This window comes from Triturus cristatus, chromosome 11 (assembly GCF_964204655.1).
Source record: "Triturus cristatus chromosome 11, aTriCri1.1, whole genome shotgun sequence".
Classification (NCBI taxonomy): domain Eukaryota; kingdom Metazoa; phylum Chordata; class Amphibia; order Caudata; family Salamandridae; genus Triturus; species Triturus cristatus.
In genome coordinates, this window is record NC_140594.1 from 703,647,134 (window position 1) to 703,661,582 (window position 14,449).

Consider the following 14,449-nt stretch of genomic DNA (forward strand, 5'->3'; position numbering starts at 1 on the left):
CCTGGGGAAGCTTTCTTCATCCCCATCTTGTGCTATGCTACACTATTGCCCTCAAAATGCATCCCACTGGTGCCAGTATTCAGACTGATACCACACATAGAGCTCTACTTCCATACATGTGCTATACACTCACTGCAAATGCACAAAATTCACACACCCATAGAATATCAACTAAAGGTTCTGGGTTTCACATGAAAGCAGGTCTTTGTAGGAGAGAGGTCAGTAGGCTGATACAGAGATAAAACGTCTGGTCGCACTGAATATTCACAGTAAACAGTTTGCTGCCACCAATGGTTTATGTGATGTATTCAGGGCTGGGGCTGTAGTACAAGACCCACTATGAGGGTGCTGTTCGTGCACCCCTACAGGTCACCGAAAAGGTTCTGGACCTTGCATTACAGGAACAGTCCTAGACCTCTACGCACACAATAAATTAGCGTGACACCAAGGTCAAAGTATAAAGTCAAAATACTAGTTTACCTATCAGTCAGACACTCAGGGCAGGGATACATAGCCATTATTTATCATGCAGGGGACATTCCTGTCCCAATAATTGTCTATTTATGTAACATTTCAGTAACTCATAATGTATGAATGCATTCCACAGTTGGCTTTTAACTTTGGTTCTAGATTTTGTACTTGAATTGTCCTTTGTGACTGCAATGAAATCGATTTTAAATAACTAACAATGAATTTGTTTGACTTAATCTGAACTACTATCACACTTCCCCAGGTTTGCCATCAGAGTCTTCTCACAGTTTCCTTTAATTCTCCAAGCTGACACACAGGAAAGGAACTTTGGGGGTCATTAGGATGGCGGGTGGACTTTCGTCCGTCTGCCATCTAACTGTATGTGAGACAGTCCGCCTACGAGGTGGTGGTCCCATAGGGCAAATTAGGATGCGACTGAAACCGTGGTGGTCGTATTGCCCATGTTTTGCACTGTGGCGGGTGCTGAGCTCTGCAAAATCAAATATCAGAGAAATGCACACATACAGCTTAATTGGTATGCATCATCAAAGAAAACGATAGTGCATAAAAAACATTTATAGTTTGGTAGATGTGCCTTGGGTTACTGAGTTACCATTTCCACTGTTGCAGCTGAAGCACCAAATTCAGAATTTGCCGAGGCTGCAATTGCAGCACATTTGTGTTGAAATTGCTGTTGCCACCATGGCTGGAGCAATTTTGGCAAACACAATGATGGCCAGTCTAAATTCCATTTTTTTCTCAAAAAACAAATCCCCGAATTCACAGGGAGGTTTTTTTCAGAGCAAGGTGCACAATTTTTGTTTTCATCTGCAATAGCACCATGTTGTGTTGATCAAGAACAGGAGTCGCAACACTTAACCACTGGTGCCCATCTAGATAGATAGGCAAAAAAGAAGCAAGGAACTCTGGGCAGTTCCCAAGTTTAGGTGGAGAGCAGCTCCAATATAGAGCATCCTACAATACCAGCAACCCTTTCAATCTTCTCACCTCAAATGTTTTTTTAAAAAAATAAAGTTTCTAGGCATAGGATTATTGCAGTGCTATCCACGTAGGGTTAGAAAGTGATAAAGTCTCTTGCCATTTTTACAGCAAAGTCTTTAAACATAGGATTAGCTAGTACCATCCACATTAAGCTGAAAAATGACAAAGCCTTTAACCACTCCAGGCACAGTATTACAGCTTTGGATTTGTAAAAATACCATCCAAGCCAACCTGATTCGCTCCTGAAAGAAGGACGTTGGCACTTCAGGGAGTCAGCCACTCCGTAAATTTTTTGTGTGTGTTTTTTGTTCCATTTTCCTTGCTACCAGAAAAAGGGTGCCAGTACACTGGAGTTTATTAGATTTGCTATTTTATTGCACTTTTTACATTGTGCTGCCCTGACACTTTTTGGCTGCATAAACAGCCTTGTTCACATAACAGCAAAAAGAACAAATGATGGATGGAATGCTGAACAACGCAAACATTTACCCCCAGTCACAAAGATCTGGGTGTACTCCATCGTTCTTTTGCTCTCCAAGCCACTCCAGTTTGGACCCAGCCATATGCATATCAGTCTTGACCCTGCACCTCATGGAAACAGTCCAGCTGAACTGCTCAGCCAGGTCCTCTGTGGACCAGAAACAAGCATCCTTAGGGTGACAAAAGCAAAAAAGAACAAATGATGGACAGAATGCTGAACAATGCGATAATTCACCTCCCAGTCACAAAGATCTGGGGTGAATCCATCGGACTCTTACTCACCATGCCAACCCAGTTTGGACCCAGCCATATGCAAATCAGTCTTGACCCTGTGCCTTATGGGAACAGTCCAGCCCGAACTGCCAAGCCAGGCCCTCCCTGGGCAGGAAACAAGCATCCTGGGACTGGTTTCGGGGCATATCAAAGCACCAGATTGTGTGTATTTTTTAAGTGCACTAGTGTGACACCCAACAGTAAACACAGAGGACATACTTCTTATTGTGAATATTATCCAATTCCGGATGTAAATATATAAAAACATTTTTTTTAAAAAATATTTTAAGATTTTTTTCATCATGTCCATAAAATCAATGCGCCTCACTTTATGGATTACTGAACAATTAATATTACACAATTGCAACTTCATTTATCGCCATCAAACACAGTCAATCCCCAGTGGGCAAATGCTAATTTGTCAAGTTGCTAAGCACCTGGAATATCATATTGTTTTGTCGTACATCACATTTTCCGTCCGCTTGTGTTAAAGCGTTTCTAACTAAATTGCAATAACTGTGCTAATTCAAACTCACCTACAATCATTGACTCAGACAAACGGGGATTGTTCACATAATTTATGAAGACAATCTGAACCCTACATTTTTCTAATATCAATACCTCATTTCCTCTTTAAATATATTCATTTTTCATACTTGTATTGTCTTCAATATTTTCAATCTGTATTTCATTCTTGTTCTTCCCTGAGTTTACTCGCAGTAGTAGTCTAAGCTTTACAGCTCGGTGAAAATCGTAAAATGTAAATTATAGAATCGCTCTTGCAATGATATCTTTCTTTAATTTTTTTGTGGGGTCTTGTATAGTGTAGACTTATATTATGTCTTCCACACCACATATCTTCAGGCATTACACCGACCACATTTTTTGAACCATCGACTGCCTTCCAATCAAGTTGCTTTACACCCCGTCTCGGGGCTGTTCCGCACTAAATCATGTTTGAGAGATCTTTGTCTCCTATACATATAACTGGGCTTCCTAGTGACCAGGGCCAGACTGGCAACCAAAACCGGCCCTGGCAAACTGCTCGGCAGGCCCCCCAGGGGTTGGGAGTGCCGCCGAGCTCTTTGCCGGGGCCGGTTTTCGGCCGATTGTGTTACAGGGCCGATTTTGCAGCTATGCTGCAAAAACTTCCCTGTACCAAAAACGGCCCCCAGGTTCCAAAACCGGCCCCAACCCATGCGGCCCACCGGGGGATTGCCTGGTGCCCGCTACGGCCAGTCCGGCCCTGCTAGTGGCAATGTAAACATATAACTGGATCTTTTCGGATTGGATGGCAGTATTTTTGCAATATTTTCCATATTTCACCATGTTCTCAATTGAAAGTAGTCACTAATATGTGACTAGTGTGCTCAAATGATTCATTCCTACTTCACTTTTCCTTGAATAGCACTCTCCCCCATTCTCCCTGATTAGCTTTTCCAATGGCAGCTGTGATCGTTGTCATGAGAGACGCCCCTCTCTCTGAATCTTATCTTCAATTTCTCTTGTGCAGATCAGCTGCTCTTCCTCAATGCAGTTTCTCCTTACTCTCACATTTTCTCCACAGGCATACTTCTTTTCAACGATGCAGGATGAAAGCTAGTGGTATGGAGAACTGTGTTTCCTGCTGTCAGCTTCCTTTACAACTCTCCAACTTATTGTTTTTCATGTATACCGTTATGTCTAGAAACATGACCGCCACTTCACTTTGATGATATTACAAGTAAAGTACAGACTAAGCAAATTTGCATGAATCTTTTTTTCAGACCCTGCAGCACTTGCAAAGGTCGTGTGCAGCGTGAGGTTGCCTGCCTGCTGGGGGTTAGATGCAGGGCCTGGCTGTAAGCCAACCCTGTAGCCGACCCTATGCCGTGAACAACCAAAGGCCAAGCGCGGCGTGGGATTGGCGACCTCAGCAGGGTGAGGTTGGTCGCAGGGTCTCACCCCGTCATGAACTGCTTATAGCCGTACATATGACATCACCCATTACATGTTCTATGACATCATTTATGACCACTGATGACATCTCAAATTACAACATTGATGACATTTCTGATGACATCATTCATTCTACTTTTGTACACCTTGCTCTATTAATGATTATGGCGTTAGAGGTATAAAAGGACGTTCAAAATAGGTCAGAATAATATGAAGCATCATGAATGCCATCACACACATAACCCCATTAGGTGAAGCAAGCTTCTGATATGTGCAACATTGACCCTATACCATACACTTCATGGGTAGCCGAGCTCATGTTCATAATCAACCACAAATAGACGGGTAACCCCTTCTGCACACATTGTTCAATCAGTTTTAACTGTTCAGAGAAAACCAACTTCCTTAAGACATTCATGCTGTACCACGTAACTAAATCCTTACTATCGTCAGCCTTTAGCCTTTATCAAACCCTTCACAGTTAGCGACCCTCCACGAGAAATGAAGCGGACACGAGTAGGACAAGTGTGTACTGTAAACAGTGTTTAACCTATTCAGAGACTTTGCCCCGTACACACTGTTTGCAGACAGTGAAACTCTTATGAGCAATACACTACAGATTATTAAATGTATCTACTAAGAAAAGTGTTCACTCAATGCAACATTTCTCCAAAGACTATTCACTGCAAACACCCAAGGCCTGAAGGTGCTACAGGTCGTACTACCCACAGCCTTCATACTCAGCTGAAACCTTTACAGATAGCCCACCTTCTGTGGATAATCAAGCCCATGTACATGGGTAAGTGCCTGGTGCCCAAAGTCTTCTGTCCTCTGTGGAAATTGTCATGCTGAAGCAATTCCATCAAAACATTCAAGGCTGCTTACAATACTTAGGGGCAGATTTACAAGAAACTGACGCATCTTTGCATCAAAGCTGAGATGTGTCAATTTCCTTGCGTCATGCAAAACAGAAAACTTGCGCCACCATGGATGCATCGCAATTACAGCGTGGCGCACCATGGCGCAAGGATTGACAGATGTGTCACGCATCTGTTGGTGCAAAGGTCACGCATTGCTGGAATCGTGTCGCAAGCAAGACGCAACTCAAGCAATGCTCAGGAAGGTCTACATCTATTGTACTGCGTCACTCCTTATACCTGCTTCAAGCAGGCATAAGGTTTTGACGCAGTGGCGTCCTAGAAGTGGTGCAGTGAAATCTACAAGATTTCACTGCGTCTCTTTTACGAGGCTTTCTTGCATCGGAACGCCCACCCTGCATACAGTATACCTGAAGCAGGTATAATGTGACGCAGGGCGTTACAACGTGATGCATCTCCCTAGATGCATCAGGTTGTAAATGTATCACAACATGGTGCATTGTTTACACCGCCGCTGCGTCACAAAAGTGACGCAACAGCAGTGCAAAAGTGACGCAAGGGGGTTCCAAATCTGCCCGTTAGTATTTACAACATAGAATCTTTGCCTTGCTGAAAACATTTTTAGAAAAACCAACATACTGGACTCAAGTCATCAACTGTCAGCTGCACACAGCGTTAGTCTTGCACACAAACATTCATAACATACTCAATACCTCTATACACCTATGACCCATTAGGAGTACAAGCATTTTTTAAACAATTAAACCCATTAGCAGGAAAGTGGCTGTACAAAATTAGGTAAAGAAGTTGGATGATACTTACCTGACACTATATAAAGAGTACGACAAACTAATATACTCATTGGATGATGTCATTAGTGATGTCTTGAAAGATGCCATTCGAGATGTCATCAGTGATGTCATAAATGATGTCATATTACATGTCATGAGTGATGTAACATGTGAGGTCCCCATTCTCAGGGCCCGCTGCTGTAAAAGCTGGGTGCCCTGGTGTCCACCCAGGGTACCCACCTTAGAGTCATCGGGGGTGTGGGGGAGCACCAATGCGACGGCCCCCTGTCAGCTCCCCACATCCAACGAGAGCTGGCATTGATCCTGCCCAGAGGGAGCAGCTAATAATGCCACTCCCTCCGGGTGGGAGCAATCTTTTGCTATATTTCCCTGCCCACTCCACTGCGGGCAATGAAACAGATCAAAAGTTTTCTCCCAGCAAGCATGGGCATTTTTGAAGCTCCCACCCACTAGGTGAGGGCTACGTGTTTGCTCCTGCTTGGTGGGAGATTTGTAAATCCTCCAGACAGGTGAGATCAAACGCAGGTTTCCCTGCCTGCACCGCTGTGGGCAGGGAAACTCCTATGTCCCGGGGATGGGCTCCCAGGACACAGCCTGTGTCCCAGCCCCAGGGTATGTTATCTCAAATAAGTATAACTCATACCCTAAGGTAACTATAACTCACGCCATTGCCATGCACTGCTAATTACCCCACATAATACATCACTCATGACATCTTCAATGACATCATTGATAATATCACTGCAACATTTGCAGTGTAATTATTAATGAGAAAATTGTGCAATTATTTTGAAATAATACATGCACCTTTCATTTGTATTGCAAATTTACTGATGAAAAATATTTTCTCTGAATGAATCAGTAATATCGATTTGGAATTGTGAAGTATTGATTACTGTACATGAACAATTAACCAACCCAAATCAATTTTATGTATATCTTTTTAAAGAAATTTTTATAAAAACATAAAAAATGTGTTTTTCTATACAATAAACTATACTAAAAGTTGAAAATATTTGTGCATGTTTGTATACAGAACTAATGTTACACGCTGCCTTTTGTCTTTTGTAGCACCACGTTTCATTGCCCTGTCTAGACCTTGTGTTCCCAATTGTTATATTCCCTGTATTAGACACTTATCATACTTACAGGGGCCCCTTATACTTTCCAGATTTAAGACAACATACCCATCCTTCATCTTAGCTTCAAATACCGGGGCATTTGGGTTGCACTGCACCCCAAATTTACCTGGTCATCTAACGTAGAGACCCTGATGCAGAAAGCTGAAGCTGCCCTTGTTAAATGGCAATTCCTCCCGCTGGACTAAATGGGTCATATAGCTCTATATAAAAGTATGATCATGTCTTCATTTCTATACATCTTTTCAAAACCTGCCGCTCCTCATACCACTGATGTGGTTTCGGACCCTGGACAGGGTGACAATCTCCCAACGTGGCCCTTGTGACGGTGGAATGGGGATGGCCAACCTCTACCTTTACCACTTAGCCTCACATCTCCTGGTGATCCATGATTGGTTTACTGGGGGATGGTCGGACACTGCTTACTGACTGGAGCTAGCCAAATATTATCCATGCTTTATGGTTCCCCCGTCCCTAACTCTACACCTTCAGTGACCAAATTGGCCCTGCAGGCTTGGGCAACTTTCTGGCACACTCGCTTGGACACCAAACTCATGCAGCAAACACCTCTCTGGCATGGTACCTGGTTGAGGGAGGTGGTGTCCTTACAGAGATTTGGACGCTGGGACCTTATAGGAACTTCACAACTCAAGGAGGTCTGGTAAGAGACGCACATACATTCATAACAGGAACTTCAAACCACATATGCACTGACCCATGCACAGTTTTATAAATATCTTCAACTGAGACACGCTCTTCAGTCACGTCTCTCACAAAATTCCCCCCCGCCCGAGTTCAGTCCACTAGAGGCTAAGCTATTGATGGGCAATCTGGGCAAAGGCTGGAGGCTTCAAAATGCACTGTGCCTTGATTGTTAATACCCTCGCACCCTGGACTTTCTAAAAGCCCGATGGGAAAATTGGTTGGGACCCCTTGAGGACGACTATTGGCATGGCGTGCTGATGACACCAAAGGTGATCACAATTTCTTCCAGATTACGGCTGATCCAAACATATTACCTTTATAGGGCTACCTCTCCCCAGCTAGGCTACATTGGGCGGGACTGCTGCCTGAGCCTACATGCCCTCGATGTGGCGATGCTCCTGCTGATTTTTATCATGTGATTTGGATGTCTCCCATAATTCAAACATTCCGGACTCCGGTGGTGGAAAAGCTGACTGAGGTGCTTGGATGGGAGGGAGGTCTTCCTTCCTCCCTTACTGCTTCTGCTGGGTGGCTTTGAGGGCTCTGTGGGCACAAAGGCTGACCAGTCATTCTTAGGAACAGCCCTTATGGTTGGCAAAGATGCCATCGCTACCCGATGAAGGTTACTTTCCCCGCCCGCTCTTTCCCAATGGCGCGGGAATGTGGATTGGTGCGCACAGCAAGAAAAGAATGTTCTAGGAAGCCAGGGGTTCCCCCCTTAAGCACGTACGAGTATTGGTGAAATGGTTAGGCCAATAAACTCATTGTATCAACTGAAGGCAGGAGTGCCGCTGCTATTGTTGCTATAATGTATTGTATCAACTGAATGCCAGTGCCTTGAGAGTGCACTATGTATTTTTCTCTGACAAGCTAATTGTGTGTCGTAATGTTCCTAATTTTACGATGGTAGGCTATAAATGTAAAAAGACAGTAAGGAAGGAAGGAAGGAAGGAAGGAAGGAAGGAAGGAAGGAAGGAAGGAAGGAAGGAAGGAAGGAAGGAAGGAAGGAAGGAAGGAAGGAAGGAAGGAAGTTTTCCATAATCATTTTTGCAGACTTGTTGGCTAAGAAGATGACTTAGCTGCTGGCTATAAAAAGTCAGTTTTGAAGTCCCTGTTCTGAGATGTATAATTATATATATACCTTTATGCGAGAAAATGGAAAAGAAGTGTATGTGTATGCAGTGAAGGGGGAACCTTTTTTGCATTAGCTGAGCTGCTTCTGCCTCCAGGCGCTGTGGTGATGATACCTCATTCCCTGCATTCAGCTGCCTATTATCTCTTCCTCCTTCCCATTATCCCCCTTCAACCTTATCAGGCGCAAGCATCTTCCCCGACGTGAAGACTGCAGCCTTGTAATTGTCCCTGGTTGGAACTCGATAGCACCTTGAACCGACAGAGCAATCTCTGCGTTTAAAAAAATGTCTTCGCCGAGAGACGGCGGAACTTGCCTGTGGCTACGGGCCCTTTAATGAGGAAGCTCCCATCCCGGCTCACGCAGATAAATGGAAAGGTGTGTTATTTATCACCGGCTGCCTCTTAGGTTTGGAGAAGGGCTGAGTCTCCTGAAACGCATTCATTTTCTGTTGAAAAAAGGCTAACAAAGAAAATTGGAAATGTTCACATGGGTCAACGCCAACTTCTGTTGACATGGGCCAGGTTTACCGCAGGGAGTCCGCCTGCTGTCCTGCGTGGAACATTATTGGGTCAAGCGCTCTTCCCAGTTTGCTTGTAGTACTAACTCAAATGGCAGATATCGTTTAATAAGTTGATTACTAAATTAGCGGTACTTGCTGAATTACCTTGGCTTTTAGGTACTAGCTATATTTTATATGAACTGGCCCATTGTTAGAAAATACAAGTATGTATGCGCTTTGTGCAAGCACAAAGACATAAATAGCACTGGTTTAAAAGTCAGCCATCCACCTGTTAACATAAAAACGGCACATTTTACTGACTTTGCCACACAAAACAGCTATTTATTTGAACACAAGGAAGCCCGCAGCACACTGGCTTGGTGGTGGGTACACCTCTTGTTGAGTGGGGCCAGAAGGCACACATAAGTATGGGTGCAGACCCTGAATCAGCCGCTTTCAGGGGGATCCATCCAGGACACCTCAAGCTCAGGGTACCCTGCAAACATGAGCAAGTTCTATTAATGTGACCACAGCTGCATTGACAGGATTGGTGCATGTACATACCCATGATTTAGCACAGCTCCATCAGTAATGGAAAGAGAGGTTTACCGATAGAGGTGAGACAGCAGACCCCATTAAAGTTCCCTTGCTTTCCCCAGGGGGTGGCACGGGCTGAACTTCAAAGTCTTAATTGTTCCAGAAGAGTTGTGGGTGACTACAATCACGAGCACTATTACCATCAAGCTAAAAGATAAAATACAGAAAAGCACAGGGAAAGGGATAGGTGAAAATATTGCTTTTTTATTACAACCAAAATATTTAAAAGGTAGTAATAAGGAATGAGGCTGAAAACCACCATTAGCAGGTATATTAATAAACTCTTATGGCTTTTTTCTATGGAGTCGCAATTAAGTTAATGAGAGCATAGAAAGATATTGAGGATAAAGAAAATTATTGTAAGGAATATGGTTATTGATTTGGAAGGGTATACTCTTATCAACTTAAAACAAGCATTTGCAATGCAACAGGTCTTGCATTACTGAAAGTTTGAGCTCTTGGAGTTGCAAATGTTAATGTTTGTTAGCTTTTTTTTTGTTAAAAAATATCCCAGCAGTAGCATAAATAATAAGAAAAAATCCACAAAGCTAGGAAAGTGTGCAGTACTACAGACTGTTACTAGGTGTCCCTGTGGAGTTGTAAAGGGACCTCTATTAGCCAGATAAGGTACTACACCCTTACCGATGCTACTGCTGGGACATCTGCTAAAAAAAAAAAAGCAGACACACCAATACCTCAAACCTTTAGTAATGCACAACCTATTGCATTGCAAATGCTTGTTCTCTTTCTGGTGGGGTTATTATAGACAGCATATTAAGGAAGGGCTTTGGATGTTGCAAGGGCTAGGTCACACCACTAGAAATGCCAATAAAAAGCAAAGCAATTAGTGTTATTGTCTACTGTAAATGTTCCATGCAGGGAGTAGCCTGCTCCCCCATGCACCACTCAGGAGGCGCCTCCTAACTCTAGGCGCAATGCACTCACGGCTCATCAGATGAGGGTGAAACACATCATAGTGAGCACAGCATTGGTTGACACACAACACAATATATTGCTCTACATCAGGGTGAGCTAAGCAGCCCAGATATATGTCTTATCCTGAAAACTGCCCAGTGCTTACCTTCTGGCTGCGCCACCCAGCACAGCTGACCTGCACAGCCACTGCACGATGTCCATATGATCACCATCCAGCACAGAGAACGGTATCACACGGGTGCGTTTAGAGGAGGGGATAGTTTATTAGGAATATACTTTGAACATATGAGTCCTATGTGTGGCACGTATATGATATTGCCACAAATTAAATAACGCTCATATGGTGTACACTGAAAACATTTTCAGTACACAAACTTTATTTTTTCTTATTTTGGACATTATAGTAGATTCGTATAATTCTCATAGCACACCTCATTTTAACAGGTATTCCCCAGCCACATGGACAAATAAACAAGTAAGTGACCTGCGAGGGCGTGGTGTAACGTATAGAGGTGCCGACTTTGAACAGTTCTGGTGTTGGCTCTGTGACTCTAATTTTTTTTTAAATCACAACCAATAAAATTCAACAAGCAATGGCCTGCCTCAAAAAATGCAAATTGGAATGAATACAATTAAATAAACAATGGCGAAAAGAAATGGAATCATAATTACAAATGCCGATGTTAGGAGGAAATGGCCTAGGCTCGACCTAAAAACAGAGACTTGGGCAGGTGTGAAATTCCTACCGCCCAGCACATTTTATTTGGAAGTCAAGGACAATAAGTCTGCATATGAGCCACGTGACATGAGGACTCAGCCCTGCAGGGCAGCCCGGTGGCTGCCAGTCTAGTGTCACAGTGTGGAATGCAGGATTCAGACTCCTCTGTTGCTGAGGAAGGTTATGCATCATTGCATGCAAGACATTCAAATGAGTGTAAATGGTTTATTGAGGCAAAGCCTTTACTGTTAGGGTGAGCGCGTGAAGTGATGCAGTGCCTTGTAACATTAGTTTGCGATAATAACAGTGGTTCCATGAAACAAAATGCCTACCCCTAAACAATGTGTAGCTATTTATAATGCTGCCAGAAAGCTAACTTATTCTATGAAAGGTATGTAGAAGAATGGAAGTATGTTTGGTGATTTTATTTTTAAATGAATCAATGCACCTCAAAAATATTTGACACACAGAAAAGGACTAAAGTTGCACAGTTTTGCTAAACTATTTTGCTTTTTGTTGGCTGTCAAACTAAAAGGTTCCTAAAAACGTTCTATAAATTGAAAACAGGCATTAGTAAAGCCAATAGGTCTGGCGATAGTGTGCTAGTGCATGCAAACTGTAGATGTGAATGCCTCCATTTCCATTTGTTACCACCTTAAAGCCACACCTTCTAGTTGTGCCACTGCTTATTTTAAGCAGATAGGTTGTTGCTCTTGTGCGGGTGAGTAAACATATGGGAACATAACTGGGTGCCGAGGGCCCCCAGATAAAGTCACAATTAACTTCATATAATTTTCATTTACGAAAGCCGTTCAATGCTCGAGAGGTTGAAAACACACTTTATTAAACACATTCTCTCTCTAGCATTTATCAGGCATCTTATAGACAGGAGATTATCTACCCAGGAGACCACATCTGGTCAATAACCTTAAAAAGAAGTAAGAACTGGAGGTGGAAGAACAGCATGTGTTTACTGAATTATATTGTCGGGAGGCCAAATGTTTTGATGGGTTCAAGGCTATTTACATAGATCACCAACAGTGCAGAAGCATTCAGGTCATCTATTTACTTTAGTACCAGTCAAGCTTAATTTGCAGATCCATACTTTAAAAAGTATTTTACATGGTCATGTCCGATATTTTTCCTTCGATATTGATTAACCTGTAGTAACCTTGTTCTACGGAAGCCAGTTTCCCCTAATCATACTTGTAAGGTGCACCTTTACCCAAAGAGTCTCTTAGCGCTTAAATAACAGATGTTTAGGTTTATTTCTACTCGGCTCAATGGTACTCATTTTATCAACTTCGAAAGGATAAAAGGCTGAGTGTACCGCTGGGATTCAAGCCTGTAACACTGAGCTCAAGCACGAGCCACCAACCCAGATTTTGAACCTTTTGTCACACCCCTTTATGTTCCTTCTTCGTTATTCACTTTAGCATCCACAGAAATGATTGGCGTGCCTTACATTTTATTACGTCATACGTTTGAGATTGTTGGTTAGGCGTCCTTGTGCTTTTTTACAGGGCTGGACCACTCGCATGCCGCATTGCGTATTATTTTCCATCAGCCTTTCCTCAAATGGACATGACCAGGACAGGGTTTTGCTTGTACTCTTGAACTTATATTCACCACAGACCCGGTCCTGTCCAAGCAGAGGACACAAGGTGGGATACGAAAGATGCAGCCCTTCATTTCATTTAGCAGAGTGGCCCATGCGCATATGATCACTGATACTAAATGGTTTGGGGGGCTCAGCATAAAGAAGGCATCAGTAGCATTGATGATACACTGCACCTGCTCCAAGAGCTGAATTTGTTTATTTTTTGTGCACAAAATGAGTGTTGTGTGTGTTGTGTCAATGACATTACCGTCATAACACTTTTGAGAGTGTGGTGTAACGTACAGAGCTGCTGACTTTAGGACTCGGAACAGGGTTCGAGTCTCAGCATTGGCTCTCCCATACCTACAAATCTTTTATTTAATCAGAACCAATACAATTAAACAATTGTGTGCAACAAAATGAGTGTTGTGTGTGTTGTGTCAATGACATTACTGTGGTTAGTTCATAGAGAGCGCTGTGTAACGTACAGAGCTGCCGACTTTGGGACTCAGGAACCGGGTTTGAGTCTCGATGCCGGCTATCCTGAATCTCGACGTCAGTTCTCCCGCCACTACAAAAAAAGTTAACTAGAATTATAGAAACAATGGCGTGCCTAGGTTCGATGTCGGCTCTCCCATGCCTACAAAAAAATGGTAATCAGAACCAATAAAATTATATAAACAATGGCGTGCTTACAAGAACATGCCAATTGGAATGAATACAAATAAATAAACAATGGTGAATCGAAACATCGATGTTAGAAAGAAACGGCCACAACTAAGAACGCGTAAGAAATAAAAGAAGTAGTCTCCAAAGGAGCATATACAAACCTACAGCGTAAAGAAACTGTAGTTGGCCGGTGCGTCTGAAAGAAAAACAGAAGTGCTGTATCGGAGCACCACCCAATAAGAAGCCAGCAAAGAAGAAAGATGCAGGAGAGAACCAATGTTAAGCAGCAGGTGAGATTACCCACAGTAGAGTGTATACAGCAGGTATTTCAGACAGCGCATGCGCGCTATGCTCAACCTAAAAATGCACTATGATTGAACTGAAATAAAGGCCCAAAAATATCTCCGTTCAACTCCTGGGAGCTGTGGCACAAGCAGAAGGTTATTTCCCAGAGAAATGCAACTCAATTTCATACACTGCCAACTACTGTAAAGTCAGAAGGAAGCATGATAAAATTACCAAATAAGTATAGAAATTGATAGAAAAATTGTATGAGAAATAAGACACCAACATCATTGAAATTGGATAAGAGAAACC